At 37.5% G+C, this 14,608-nt stretch overlaps 1 protein-coding gene across 1 annotated transcript in view; it reads right to left on the bottom strand.

Moving 5' to 3' along the window:
* Nucleotides 1-7,195, bottom strand: part of LOC120417740 (coiled-coil domain-containing protein 85C-like) — a 106,747-nt gene extending 99,552 nt beyond the window's left edge. Inside the window, exon 1 of the mRNA XM_039579898.2 lies at nucleotides 6,100-7,195. The gene's annotated coding sequence lies outside the window, so the exon portion shown is untranslated. The remainder of the gene's footprint in view (nucleotides 1-6,099) is intronic.
* Between the last annotated feature and the right edge of the window lie 7,413 nt (nucleotides 7,196-14,608).

The raw sequence follows: 14,608 nt of genomic DNA, 5'->3' as shown, positions 1-14,608 counted from the left end.
TTCAAATGTCCCTATCATGCTAGCCAATCACAGCGCCGGCCACGACCAGTGGTAAGACACGGGGGAAGTGGATAGGAATTTTAGTCCGATACTTGAGTGATGGAGACCGCTAAATCAGCTGCGTCTTCGACAAAGTATCACGTGAAGTTTGAGGGTGTTAGTAAGATGGGTGAGAAGCCAGGATTCACCGTGGTAAGGGATGCGGCCGGTCAAGTCTATTTATAGTCCTTAATTCTTCGTATGTTCTTGGATTCATTTTTGGAAGCTTTCCAATTCGGTTCACCAAGCTTTTTGTGGTGAATTCTGGTCGTGTTGAAAGTTCAATATTCGCCTAACAATTATGCAACCAGTGTCCTTAAATTCAACTTGCATTCAATATTGCATTTTCCTGTTCTTAGGTTCACACAGATTCCAATCAAGTTTCTTGGATTCTTATAGCATTCTTAATCCTTCTAGACAACTAAGCTTCGATGGTCTGGTGGTTAGCATTTTTGTCTGCTGACCCAAAGGACGGGGGATCGAACCCCGCCGCGAGCTAATGAATTTTTCGTTCATATTCAAGTGTTCAGAATTATTCCTTCTTTCCATAATTTCTCGATAGGGGTAGATGGGAATCGAACCCAGAACCTTCCGCTTACAAAGCGAACAGCGTAACCATTCAGCCACGCCTACCCCCTTTCAGCGTTTGTTTGTCTATACATGAGATGAACTCATGCCAAATATGAGCCCTCTACGACAAAGGGAAGTGGGGTAAAACGGGTTTTGAAGTTTGAGGTCGAAAAAACAGAAAAAAATCTTAAAATTGCTCGCATTTCCGTAAAACTTCATCAATTCCAACTCTCTTAGATGCATTCGAAAGGTCTTTTGAAGCCCTTCAAAATGTGCTATAGACATCCAGGATTGGTTTGACTTTTTCTCTTAGCTTTTGCAAATTACTGTCGAAAATTGATTTTTTCAAAACCTTAATATCTTTTTCCAACAGCCTCCAACACCCATACTCCTATAGGTCAAAAGATAGGTACTTTCATGCACTATAAGCCTATGGTATTAATTTTTTGGCCAATCGCAGTTTTTCTCATAGTTGTTCAATTTTTCTAGAACAAACAATTTACAACGTTAGTTTTTGCCCTGTAGGTCAAGAAGACGGCACTTTTTGGTCTCAATTTTGTCATATTCGGAATCCTCGGACAATTTCACGTAAGTTAGTAGTATTGGAGTTGTAATTTTGATTAAGAAAATAATTAAATAAAACATTTTTGAAAAAAGAAATAGATTTTATTTACCCTATGATCAATACGTCAAATGCTGTATCAAGTAGGCGAAAACCTGTTTTACCCCAATCCAACAAATTGTTAAAACATATTTAAATTCATTCTAAATGGCAATTTTTCTAATCAAATTTACAACTCCAATGCTTCTAACTTACGTGAAATTTTCCTAGGATTCCGAATATGACAAAATTGAGACCAAAAAGTGCCGGCTTCTGACCTACAGAGCAAAAACTAACGTTGTAAATTGTTTGTTCTAGAAAAATTGAAAAACAATGAGAAAAACTGCGATTGGCCACAAAGTTAATACCATAGGCTTATACTGCCCATGATCGCATAAATGTCCCATATGCAATTTCATCACTTTTGAGTTATTGATGCAGTTTTGTCCAAAATCGTGTGCTCTTTCAGAAAAGCTTAGAACATCCAGTACTTTGTTCTAGAAATCAGGAGTAAATCCAGTTTTTTCGTGAAAAATTTACACGTAGCCTTATGCGTGGGACAAACTTCAAATGCGTTTTTCTCAGCTTGCTGTTTTTGCATATGGGACATTTATGCGAACATGGGCAGTATAGTGCATGAAAGTACCTATCTTTTGACCTATAGGAGTGGATCCGTTGACGAAACCGCAAGTTTTAAAAGGGCCATATTATAAGGTGTTACGTAGATTCCGTTTTTTTAGAGTCGATGTCGGAGTCGCCAAATCTTCAAAAACCGTAGTCGGAGTCAGCTAATTTGTTTAAAATTTGTATGATAGTTGTTTTTGGAGTTTTAATGAAACATTGATTTACTTGATTTTTTAAGTTTTTTAATTGAAATTTTGTATTCTGTAACATTTTTAAATTCCAATTCAGGATTTCAACTTTAAAAATGTAAAGTATAATATTATTATTTTTTCATTCCATGAGAACTGCTCTCTTACTCATGGAGGTGGGAAGAATCTCGCTCGCCCCCGGGGGCGAGGAAGACTCCCACCGAGAGTGATGACGGTGGAGCTGGGGTACAAAAAGCGAACATTGTTTCAGCTTGGTGGACACCCTTCTCACTCTTGGTTTCATGCTCGGTTATGTACTAACTTTTCCCCGTGTACGTACATACAAGACGACGACGATGGCGGCGAAGACGAGCATGAATTTATATTTTGCCGCGGTTTTTTCAGCAAACCAACACACGAAAGGTTTGTTGTTTTTGTTCCTGCGCGAGATTCTCGGCAGCCTTCTATCTCAAATCACGAAATGTGTTCCCTCGAGAGAGAGCTTTGATTGGTGGCATTCCGTGGAACTACTTCTTCTTCTTCTTGCTGCTTCGAACTTTGAGCCGTGCGGTCACGAAGCCTGGAATGTTTAGAATGCTTCCAGGCAGCACCTAGTAGATACAGGAGGGCGCTTCATCAGATGTTTTGCTCGCGGTGTTCTAGGAGGTGCCATAAAAAGTTGGCCTTCGTCGTGGTGCAAAAGGAACTATCACGTACCGCCCCTAATTGGGAGCCGGGCGCGATCAAAATAGTCGAGTTTCGCGAAAAAAAATAATACGTCATTACGGGGGTAATAAAGGCGGATGTGCGAAATGATGGCTAGAAGATGGATCTGGGTTGGGGTGGGTTTCGATATAATTTGCAAACAACTGGCCACGGGAATGAGTTTTGGGAAACGCGATTGTAATCAGGGAGAATAGGAGGTTCTAGGAAATTATATAAGAACACGAATGAAAATCAAAAACAGTCCAAACAATAACTATTTGGGAGGACCCAACTTAACAAGGTTCTCACAAGCATGCTGGGGAGTTGGGTTGCTTTTGAAGCGACTCCGACTTCGAACTCCAACTCCAGCTACTCAGAATTTGCCGACTCCGACTCCAGGTCCTCAAATGGACCGAATTCCGCTAAATTAGACTCAGATCTTACAGTCCTGCTTACATAACAAATATCTCAGATAAAAGAAGCCAATGCTCAGTCGTCAGACGACTAATCAACGTTGAATTCATATTAACATATTACACACGAGAATTATATTGATTAAAATATGATTTTTATAAATACAAAAATGGCTTTATCTACTCTCTCATAACCTTTCAGATCTAGTTGTATATGGGTGAAATGTGTGGTGATGTTGTGTCAAAGTGATTGTTCAGGGATTTTTGCAATTGCTAACTTTCTTATCAATGAAACTAAGTTTTGTTAGAAAGGCTGTGCTGGGGAACAAATCTTAAGGAAATTTTGCTGAAAAAATCACTTTTCTGGAACAATTCCGTTTCGATAACTAACGTCATGATTCGAAATCCGGACACTTAGTAGCATATAATTTTTGTTATAGCTGGCAAAAAATCATGTAATAGGTTGGAAATGTAGAAATATCATCAGAATGTAGTATAAACAGTCAGTTTCAAGAAAATGCATGCAAAATATGTCTTTTCTAACAATTTTTTATCAGAATTTTAAAATTAAAATGACTTGTTGTGCTTCGAATCCCGGACACTGATAAAAGCTGATTCGAAATCCGGACACTTTTGCTTCGAATTCCGGACACTCGATTTTACTTATGAATCGCACAAATTTGGACTGAAATGTTAGTGAATGTCATTCTTAAGGTCTCAAATAAGCTGTTAACATCAAAACAATTGATAGTTTATATAAAAATTTGCTAGAATTTAAGAAAATCGAAACCATAATTTTCTGCTTTGCCTTCCCGGTGCTTCGAACGCCTATGAAATATTTCAGTTGAAATGTTTCGCATTTTTGGTAAACTTATAATTTAATTGTATTTAATTGATTTGGCGTTTGTTACAGCGTTCAAACAAACTTTAAATGAAAGTTAATGTTGGAATTCATCAAATAACACAGTTTTGACATTTATAATGTGAACTTATATCCAAATAATTCATGAAACAAGATGAAGTGTCCGGGTTTCGAAGCGTCCGGGAATTCGAATCATGACGTTATTTAAAATTGAGATGCGTTTTTGACCTCTCGAAACATCAAAGTACTTAAATTTCAAAACAAAAACTCCATTTCAAACATTACAACATGTCATTATGATTCCATCGAATAAGTTACACTGGTGGATAACCAGGCGCCTCCATGGTTTCATTCTGAAAAAGTGAAATTCTATGGAGGCGCTCGATTTCTTAAAATGATAGCATTCATACCCGAAATTTGCAAATTTATCCTTTCCCAGGAAATTCACTTAAATTCAATTATGTCAATTGGAACATGTTCAGGGAGCCCAAATGTGTCATACCTTAATAAAACTGAAGCGTTTCGATGCCTCTGAGCTCACTTAGACTAACTAGATATGAATCCCATCAAGCTTAGTACCAGAAAAGAGAGCACAGAGGCGTCGGTTTACTGACGTCAACTTTAAAATAAAGAAAAAGTTCTACTTTTCAGCACTGAAATGGATGCTGAAAAGTAGAACTTTTGCTTCGAAAAGTAATACTTTTCAACATTTTTTGATTTAAACGGTGGATTGGCTAAATACATGGACATTTAACTTACAATTCCATTCAAATGGAATTTACCAATTAAAATTCTTTAAAAAAAAAGCTCCTGGATCAGAACATCAGAACAGTGTTGAAGATTATGGTGAATAAAATTTTGTAGTTAAATGTCAATCAAAAGTTGTACATTTTATTACTAAAAATAAGAACATGTATACAATTCAACCCGTTAGTTAGACAACCTATGATAAACAACACTAAAATAAACCTCATCATAAAAAATTAAAGAATGTTTTTTTAAGAAATTGCAAGACTTGGCAATAAATTCAACACACTACACAAAAATAAACGATAACAGTTTTCAAAAAAAGTTAAAAAATAACATACAGTTCAGACTCGATTATCCGAAGCCTCGATTATCCGATGTTTCGATTATCCGAAGTTCGATTATCCAAAGGTTTGTATGGGACTTCGAATAATCGAATTAAGAACAAAACTTATTTTTTTATTTTCTTACTTTTCACATCTAATTCGAGTTCTGCGACCTCTTTTTAATCAAATTTGAATACTACCTATTCAATAAAAAAAAAGCATTTTTCCAATAGTTCAACAACGCCATTTTGGCCGCCATCTTGGATTTAAAAAATCTAAATCACTTAAGAGTAGTTTAGGAGTCATTCTTAGGCTCAAGCTCAATCAAAAATAAGACAACAAAAAAAAAATTTTCGTCACTCAATTATCCGGAGTTTCGATTATCCAAATTGAAATTTTGCCAATGCTGGACTGCATTACGAAAACATACACGGAAAATAATCTTACTCGAAATCGTGAATTTTTTATCAAGAAATTGCGAAATTTAAAAATAGGGTTCTGAAGAATCCTTCGGATAATCTGAATTTCGACAATTTGACGAAAATGATTATCATGCTCTATTTGAAGGGAAGCATATTCTCAGAAACACGTGCACAATGACATTTTCGTACACAAATTTTGGACAAGGTCGAATGGTTTTTTTGTCCGATTTTTATGGAAGTTTGAAGTGTATTTTTATCAAAAAGTGTATTTTCTATAAATCATATTCAACCTTGAAATAAGAGAAGCTTTCGGTAAAAGAGAGCAAAACAGCTATTTCAAATATGTTTAGACGTACGTCAATGTAGTAACACCAAGACATAATTATTCAGTTGACTCTGAATATAACAAAAACAGTGTAATAAATCATTGCTAATCTAATTACAAAAGTCGATTTTGTGAAGATTTATTGTATTTCTGCAACCAGTTTTCAAGAATTTCCGACAACTTCCATGGTTGCTCCAATCAAAACCAGCTCAAACATTCCCCCTTATAGCACACCCTATTATCATAAGCCTATATGAATAACTTAAATTCCACTCACCTCTCACGTCTACCGTCCAATTCTAGATCCTGTTCCACAACAGCTCTTCAAATTTGTTGTTCGTCGCGCCCACAAACTGTCGTCAACTTCCACTTCACAGATTCCGTACAAGTGCGTCGTCGTCGACGTCTTCGATGTTGTTCCAGCAATCCAAATACCAAATAATAACGCACCGTTCACCTCACACTTCCTCACAAGTTGTTTTGATAGATTTTTCTGCTGTTTTCTTAAGCGTCTCTTCCTTCTTCACCAAACTATGTGTATTACACATACGCCAACAAGCCTCCCTCGCACCTCGCTCTCTCTCGTTACGGTTCCACGTGTTTTCCTACGAAATCGCTTCTTCAGGCCGGGTCACTTCTCCTTGAGCTGTTGTTTCACTTTCGGGGTCCACACCTTCTTCCGAGCGAGCTCTTTACGCGTGAATATCCCAAAACTGGAACACAACTAACCAGACCTTCAGCACGGCAGTTAAAGAGAGGAACAAAATCTTTCAACCTTTTATTATTGCTCTTTAGTCGTCTTCACTCTACTTTTGTTGCCGTTTCCTCCGATTTTTTTTCTTCCCGTTTTGCAGCGTTCCCGAAAAACGAAAACACAACGGTCTCTTCCTTTAGGTGTATCCGCCACTCTGGTGTTCAAAAACGTGTGCGCGCAACTTCTTGACCCAGAGTCCCTTGTGGGATGCTGCGTGAAGACCCGCACTCCAAAGCTCGAGATGGTCCAGAAAAGGCAAAAGAATCTCTAGCGCTACCACACCAACCGTACAGCTTCACCAAAGGTATTTTCTACGCGCCACGGAACTATACCATACACTTCCACCAAGACCGGCAACTCTACGTTGAATAGCTCAAGAGCCGTGATCTGCGCGCCACCGCACAACATACACTCACAAAAGCCGCGTAGACCACTTTCCACTGTGTACCTCGAAAACCTGAAGTTGTTCGCCGCAGCACTTCACTTCCCGCAACTCCACGATCTCGCGCGCGCGCTCTTGCAGCGAAATTCCTGACTCCACAACCTCAACGGTTTCTTCTTCCACGGAACAGCGGCAAGGTAACAGCAACACAACACACCGCTTCGCTTCGACAGCAAAACTGAAATGAAAACATAGCACCGCCGAGAGAGCACTAATATGGCTGCTGATGGGCGACTCTTTGGTGTGAGAGAATAGCTCAGTTCTCCCAGCAACACGCTGCGGCGCAACATGGTTGAGCTTGATGTTCAGCATGAAAAGAAGAGAGTGAGGTTGGGCTGCAGCATAAAAGTTGTTTTCAGCAGCATATTCAGCGTTGACTTGAGTTTTTTTCGCTGATGTTGTTGTTGGTTGATTCGTTGAACAACAGTTTCTTGTTTTTATCGGTCTCTGTTGCTTCTGCTTCTGCCTGCTTTTACCACCGACGACGAAGTCGAGTTGGATGTTGTTGGTTAAGAGTTGTCGTCGAATGGTATGGCTGAAATTTAAAAAAGTTCGCAAGCGTTGGGGTGGATCGCGAGTAGATTTAAGAAATGGTTGTTGGTCGTAGCGCTTACTTACGGCGTGTCCTAGACCATTATCTTTCGAGAAAACTTTTGAAACTCCAAGCCAAACTTGATAGAGGATACCGTGGAGAATTTCCCTTATCCCCTTTAAAAAGATGAGGCATCAACACTTTCGTTTTCCAAATCCTTTTCCTTACCCTCGGTGTTCGGTAGAGATATTACTAAATTTGCCTATTATAGTCACAAAACAAATGCAAAGAAAAAACTTACGACGATATTTTACACTTAAATTTTACTAGTACAGTCAGGACTCCCCCTCGATTATCCAATGTTTCGATAATTTGAAGTTCGACTATCCGATAGTTAATCGAATCATGATTTTTTTAATTTTTTTTTCATACTTTAACATTAAATTCGAGATATGCGACCTCATTTTAGTCAAATTTGAAAACAGTCCAGACTCGATTATCCGAAGCCTCGATTATCCGAAATTCTATTATCCGATGTACGGGAACAGCATCTAATTCCAGCGTGCCTATAATGTTGCTATATAAGAACTTTGACATTCAATTACAGTCTGTAATTTACAGTTCATTAAAAGCGTTTTTAGCTGAAATCGAGTGATAAATAGTTCAATAAGAAGTGAGCAAGCAAGTTTCTATCAAAAGTTTTGCAAAATTAGTTGTTTAAACTGTGAAAGTCAGCAAATTAGATGGAGTTAGGAGCGAGTGCTTAATCTGCCAAACATAAAAAAAAATCCCTAATAAGACTTCGGATAATCGAATCATAAAAAAAAACTTTCTTTTTTTTCTCGTTTTAAACATCAACTTTGAGTTCTGCGACCCCATTTTAGCCAAATTTGAATAGTTAATTGCCAATTAAATAATAAAATGGATTTTATCAATATTTCATCCCCGCCATGTTGGTTGGCCGCAATCTTGGATTTAAAATTTTTAAACCACTTCACACGTAGTTTAGCGATCATACTTAAGCTCGACAGTAAAAAATTAGACAACGAAAAAATATATTTTTTCGTGATTCGATTATCCAAAGTTTCGATTATCCGAAGTGAAATTTTTCAGAGGCCTTCGGGTGAAATTTTTTTTTCGTATTTTTAATTTTCTTGCTTATATTGCTTATTGCGAGATAAAATCACGTTTCTCCATCGCTGTGAGTGACAGGAGATAATTGCCGCCTAACTGCCGCAGTGTAAAAATCAGCAAATTGAACTGAAATTCTGCGTTGATTTGGCTGTCAACTTGGTTTGTTTTGAATAATTTCCAAAAAGTCAGCTGAAAACTCAAGGCAACCTTTGACAACAGCCAAAAATTTGTTCTGCGGCTGTCATGCGGCTGTCATGCGACCATTATCTTGCGGTCATATCACCGCGCGTGAACTCTAATTATTGACGCCCGCAGTAATATTATTAAATTCGAGTTCTGCGAACCCATTTTAGTCAAATTTGAATGAAATTAATTTTTTCAATATTTCATCACCACCATTTTGGCCGCCAGAGTAGTTCAGAAGTGAAATTTTGCCAAGGCCTTTGGATAATCGAGTCTAAACTGTATGACCCATTAGTCCTGAAAGGGTTAAATTACAAAAGAAATCTATAAGAGTTTCAAATGATGCATTTGAACTTCAACTAAAGTACAGAATCGATAAGCTTTATTCCTTGAAAAAAATGTATTGTTGATATTGATCCTTTCACTGTAACTTGGATTTTGCCCGCACTTATTTCTCGCACTTTTGACAACAACATTAAAAAAAACTAGGCAACCAGCTTTTGTTTATTTACATTTCCAGTCGCAGTTTCCACCAAACTGGACGTTTCGCACTTTTAAATTGCGATTGACAGCTGAAAAACGATCGGCAACCGCGGCTCGCTTTGACCTTTTTTGCGAAAATATTATTTTTTCCAAGTCAGTTTGACAAGTCGCAATAGTGCGATCGATAGCAATAATTTAGTGCGAAGTCCAAGTTAGTGAGAATTGCGCAATAGAACCGAAATTTAGAAATGTGTCCGTAACAATTAAGAGGTAGTATTTGTAAATATTGCTCGGTTTGTTCTAGAGGTCGTATCGAGGTGCTCCGATTTGAATGAAACTTTCATCGTTTGTTTGTCTATACATGAGATGAACTCATGCCAAATATGAGCCCTCTACGACAAAGGGAAGTGGGGTAAAACGGGCTTTGAAGTTTGAGGGCGAAAAAACATAAAAAATCTTAAAATTGCTCGCATTTCCTTAAAACTTCATCAATTCCAACTCTCTTAGATGTATTCGAAAGGTCTTTTGAAGCCCTTTAAAATGTGCCATAGACATCCAGGATTGGTTTGACTTTTTCTCTTAGCTTTTGGAAATTACTGTTAAAAATGGATTTTTTTAAAACTTTAATATCTTTTTGCAACAGCCTCCAACACCCATACTCCCATAGGTCAAAAGATAGGTAATTTCATGGACTATAAGCCTATGGTATTAACTTTTTGGGCAATCGCAGTTTTTCTCATAGTTTTTAGGGTTTTCTATCACAAGCATTTTACAACGTTAGTGTTTCCCCTGTAGGCCGCCATAGCGGCACATTTTGGTCTCAATTTTGTCATATTCGGAATCCTCGGACAATTTCACGTAAGTTAGAAGTATTGAAGTTGTAATTTTGATTTTAAAAATAATTAAATAAAACATTTTTGAAAAAAGAAATAGATTTTATTTACCCTGTGATCAATACGTCAAATGCTGTATCAAGTAGGCGAAAACCTGTTTTACCCCTAACTCAACAAATTGTTAAAAAATATTTTAATTCATTCTAAATGGCAACTTTTCCAATCAAATTTACAACTCAAATACTTCTAACTTACGTGAAATTGTCCGAGGATTCCGAATATGCCAAAATTGAGACCAAAAAGTGCCGCTATGGCGGCCTACAGGGCCAAAACTAACGTTGTAAAATGTTGTTCTAGAAAAATCGAAAAACTATGAGATAAACTGCGATTGGCCAAAAAGTAAACACCGTAGGCTTATAGTCCATGTAATCACCTATCTTTTGACCTATGGGAGTATGGGTGTTGGAAGCTGTTGCAAAAAGATATTAAGGTTTAAAAAAAATCCATTTTTGACAGTAATTTCCAAAAGCTAAGAGAAAAAGTCAAACCAATCCTGGATGTCTATAGCACATTTTAAAGGGCTTCAAAAGACCTTTCGAATGCATCTAAGAGAGTAAAAATTGATAAAGTTTTACGGAAATGCGAGCAATTTTAAGATTTTTTATGTTTTTTCGACCTCAAACTTCAAAGCCCGTTTTACCCCACTTTCCTTTGTCGTAGAGGGCTCATATTTGGCATGAGTTCATCTCATATATAGACAAACAAACGCTGAAAGTTTCATCCAAATCGGAGCAACTCGATACGACCTGTTACACATTGGTAAAAACTCGCTCTTAAGTACAAAACAAATTATTGCCAAAAGTTTTAATTTTCTTTGGAAAAATTGATTGGTCCATTCCGAGTCCTCTCTTCCAAGTCCACTTTTCATCCGAGTCAATTTTTCAATATCTCGTGACGGTGGAGCGGTACGAAACCCTTTGTTTAGATTTTTACAAAAAGCCTTTTTTCAGTGAGCAACAAAGTCGTGAAGAGATAGACATTTGGTGTCAAAAGAACTTATGTTTAAAATTGGCCCGATATGATGGCGTAATCAAAACTTGATTAAAAACGTATTCTTCATCAAAAATCGTCGTCATTTACCGTTACTAGAATATCAAAAATCGAGAAACAACGTTCAAGAGTCATTCTTACGCCAATTTGCTGAAAAAAAAATATAAAAATTCAAATTACAAAATTGAAATAAAAAACTTACATTGTAGATCATAAAAATTAAAAAAATGCTCGAAATGAAAAAAGGGCCTCTCTGGGATATCTGGAAAATTCAATTTATTTTTCGAATCTGCGATTTTTGAACTCTTTGAAAAGGTTTTTGAAATACTTATCCAACGACGTATAACATGATGGTTTTTGAGCCGATTTCAAATCACTTTTCATTCATTAGAATGTAAATCATTTTTTTTTGCATAGCTTTTGAACTACTTTTCGAAAGTTACATTTTTTTAGACTTGACCTAAACCGAGTGGAATGCCAGTGCAGAGCAACTGAATGACAATTTTGGCGATTCTGAGTCGAAAGGTATACATGAAGATGGGGCTACGAGCTTTATGTAAAAAGTTTATTTTTAGAGCAGGATTATAGCCTTATCAATAGGCAAAACATCGACTAGAAGAAAGCGGATGTAAATCATCAAACGCTACTTAATCCAGATTCGTACAAGCTCCCTGTTTAAATAAAGTCCGCAAAAACAAACCATAAATTCGCACACGCAGTATGGCAGTCTTCAAAGCGATCGCACGGAGTCTTTCAGAACCACGAACTCGCGTTCAACAAAGGCACGAGTGTAAACAAATCGCCACCACCACCGCCGGTATACCAATCAGTTTCGATAAACAACTAATCTGCGCTGCTCCTCTCTTCTGGACAATAACATCAACAACAGCCGATCCATCTCATTAGCGCGCGCGGATGCTGCGAAGATCAATCGCCGTGGATTCGCCACAGCGCACGCTTCTTCCCCGAGAATTTGTTTATATTTCAAACATTTGCCACACACGTTACACGGCCACATTTCCACCGGAGTCATCGGAGGTCTATGAGTTTTGAGGTATTTGCTGAACGCTCATTATGCTCGAGCTCTCTCTCACGATCGCTTTTTTTCGCAGTGACTTGTATTGCACAAATACAAAGGAACTTGAGCAATTCTCAGGTATGTTCTTGAGATGCTGTGAGAACGAACGACAGAACCCCTGAGAGATTGCAGATTTGCTCTGTGTCTGGAGACCCTCTCGTATCCGGAACAGGTATGAATTCAAGTTGATCCCTCTGTTCAAAAGGGATCAAGTCTTGTAACCTTTCAGATAACAAAGACGTAACGGCAGATAATGACTTAATCCTCTAATGGAATGTACTTCTCGGGTGCTGAGATATTGATCGCCGGAGAGTCGTACTTCAACCCTGACAGAGACTTCGTCGGACAAGCACAGAACAAACAGCGCGGCGGCGTCCTCTTCGGTGTTCATGAAGAGTGCTCGATTCTCACCGCTGCTAAAACCGCTGCTCCTCCAGCATGGAAGCAAGCATTTGACAGGCCTCTTTAACGTGGAGGTCAAGAGTGGCAGAGCGTAGTCCAAATTTTTTTTTTCTTGTGGGCTGATAGAAGCGTTCAAAATTGAATTTCGGAAAATGTTAAACCATAGGGATCAAGAAGACATTCTGAATTTTCAGATGGATTAACTACTTTGAAATTTCATCAAAATGTTAATTCACAATGAGTCGATTTGTGAAAACTTCGTAGACCGTCTGCCCACGTTTTGGTTTGTTCCCACCGCGATAACTCTGACTGGGGTCACTTTTTCGCAAATAGAAAAACATGATAGGAAAGAGCAAGTTCTAACGATTCTTATGATACCATAACATTGATAGTTTTCTCGAAAAATATTGGAGCACTAAACGCATGAAAAATTTTTTTTTGAAAAACTCGCGGCCGCCAACAGACCACGCGACAGAACGTGCAGCAGTGGACGTACGAAAAAAAGGAGAAACCGACATAACGGTGATAACTGCTAGCCGCGTGGCAAAAATGGTTTTGCCTGGTTGCTTTGTCATTGTTTCTCGTTCGCTGCTGCACCATCGTTCTTCTACACAAGGGGCACAGAGGGGAATAATCAAAATTTTACGAAATAAATGAATATCTTCTCGGGAATATTTTTGGGAATTTTGGTGTCTTCGGCAAAGTTGCTCGTATTAGTAGTGCGCATCTTTTGGCACCAATTTTTAGTTCCGAACTTCACCGCATAGGTGGCGCTAAAAACTAACTTTTTACAAGAGGGTCGTGAACTTTGGTCTCTTCGACAAAGTTGTATAATTTATCATTTTGAACAACTTTTAGAACATTGAAAAATCCCAAAAATAATGGCAAAGAGTAACAGCACTTTAGACAAAATATCTCTGTTATAATCGTTTTTTGTTCTAAAATATCTTAAAACTTATTTATTTATCATTCAAATAATGATAGTTCGTGAAAAATAATTATTGAAGAAGTTTTTGCTGAATCTCAAAAAGTTTCTGCTGAATCTCCGAAAATCAGAAATGAATTTCACCTATGTATTATATATTTAGCTAAAACAAATTTCGAGCCTTCTCTATGACCAAAGTTCATTTTTTTTGCATGTTTGGATTGCCCCTAGAAGTTTTCATTAAATTTTGGTGGTTGTCCTGAATTTCATGTAAAAATTTGAAAATCAAAAATCTTGAAAAGAAATTTTCAGATTGATTGGATGCCTTCAGCAAAGTTTTAGAAAATTGTTAGAACAATCCAGCATTCAGAGTCAGGTAGAAAATAATGTTTGGACCTGGGGGGGAATTTGTTCTCTTGGCATTTTTTATGATTTAGCTTTTCCATACAATTTGCAATTCTAACTACATTAAAAATATTTGGCAAAGTTTGTGATAGTAACTTGCTTGCTCTCTTCTAAATAAACTATTCATCAATTGAAATAATAGTGATATGCCACCATCAAGTACGCGATGGAAATACATGCCAATTCAACAAAAAAAAATCAAGAGATTTTCAATTCTTGAGTTTTCACATGAGATTCGTATAAGGACAGCGGCCAAAATTGCATGAAGACTAGGGGCAATCCAAAGATGCAAAAAAAATGAACTTTGGTCATAGTAAAGGCTCGAAATACATTTCTGGTTTTCGGAGAGGATTGATTATAACTTATAGGCAAAAAGACCAAATATTTTTTTTAAGAAAAAACGAAGTTGACTTTATAGCTGTCGGCCACCATTGCTAGGTTGGTACTAGTGTCTTCCTTTTATCTACAACGACTTCGCCACCCTGGGCTCCTAAGTGTATGAAAGTATGGCACGGAGTGATACCCATATTTACACAAAGAATTTTTGAGCACCCGCCGCTTTTTT

Source organism: Culex pipiens, chromosome 2 (assembly GCF_016801865.2).
Source record: "Culex pipiens pallens isolate TS chromosome 2, TS_CPP_V2, whole genome shotgun sequence".
NCBI classification, from domain to species: domain Eukaryota; kingdom Metazoa; phylum Arthropoda; class Insecta; order Diptera; family Culicidae; genus Culex; species Culex pipiens.
This window is presented reverse-complemented; position numbering and strand designations above follow the sequence as displayed.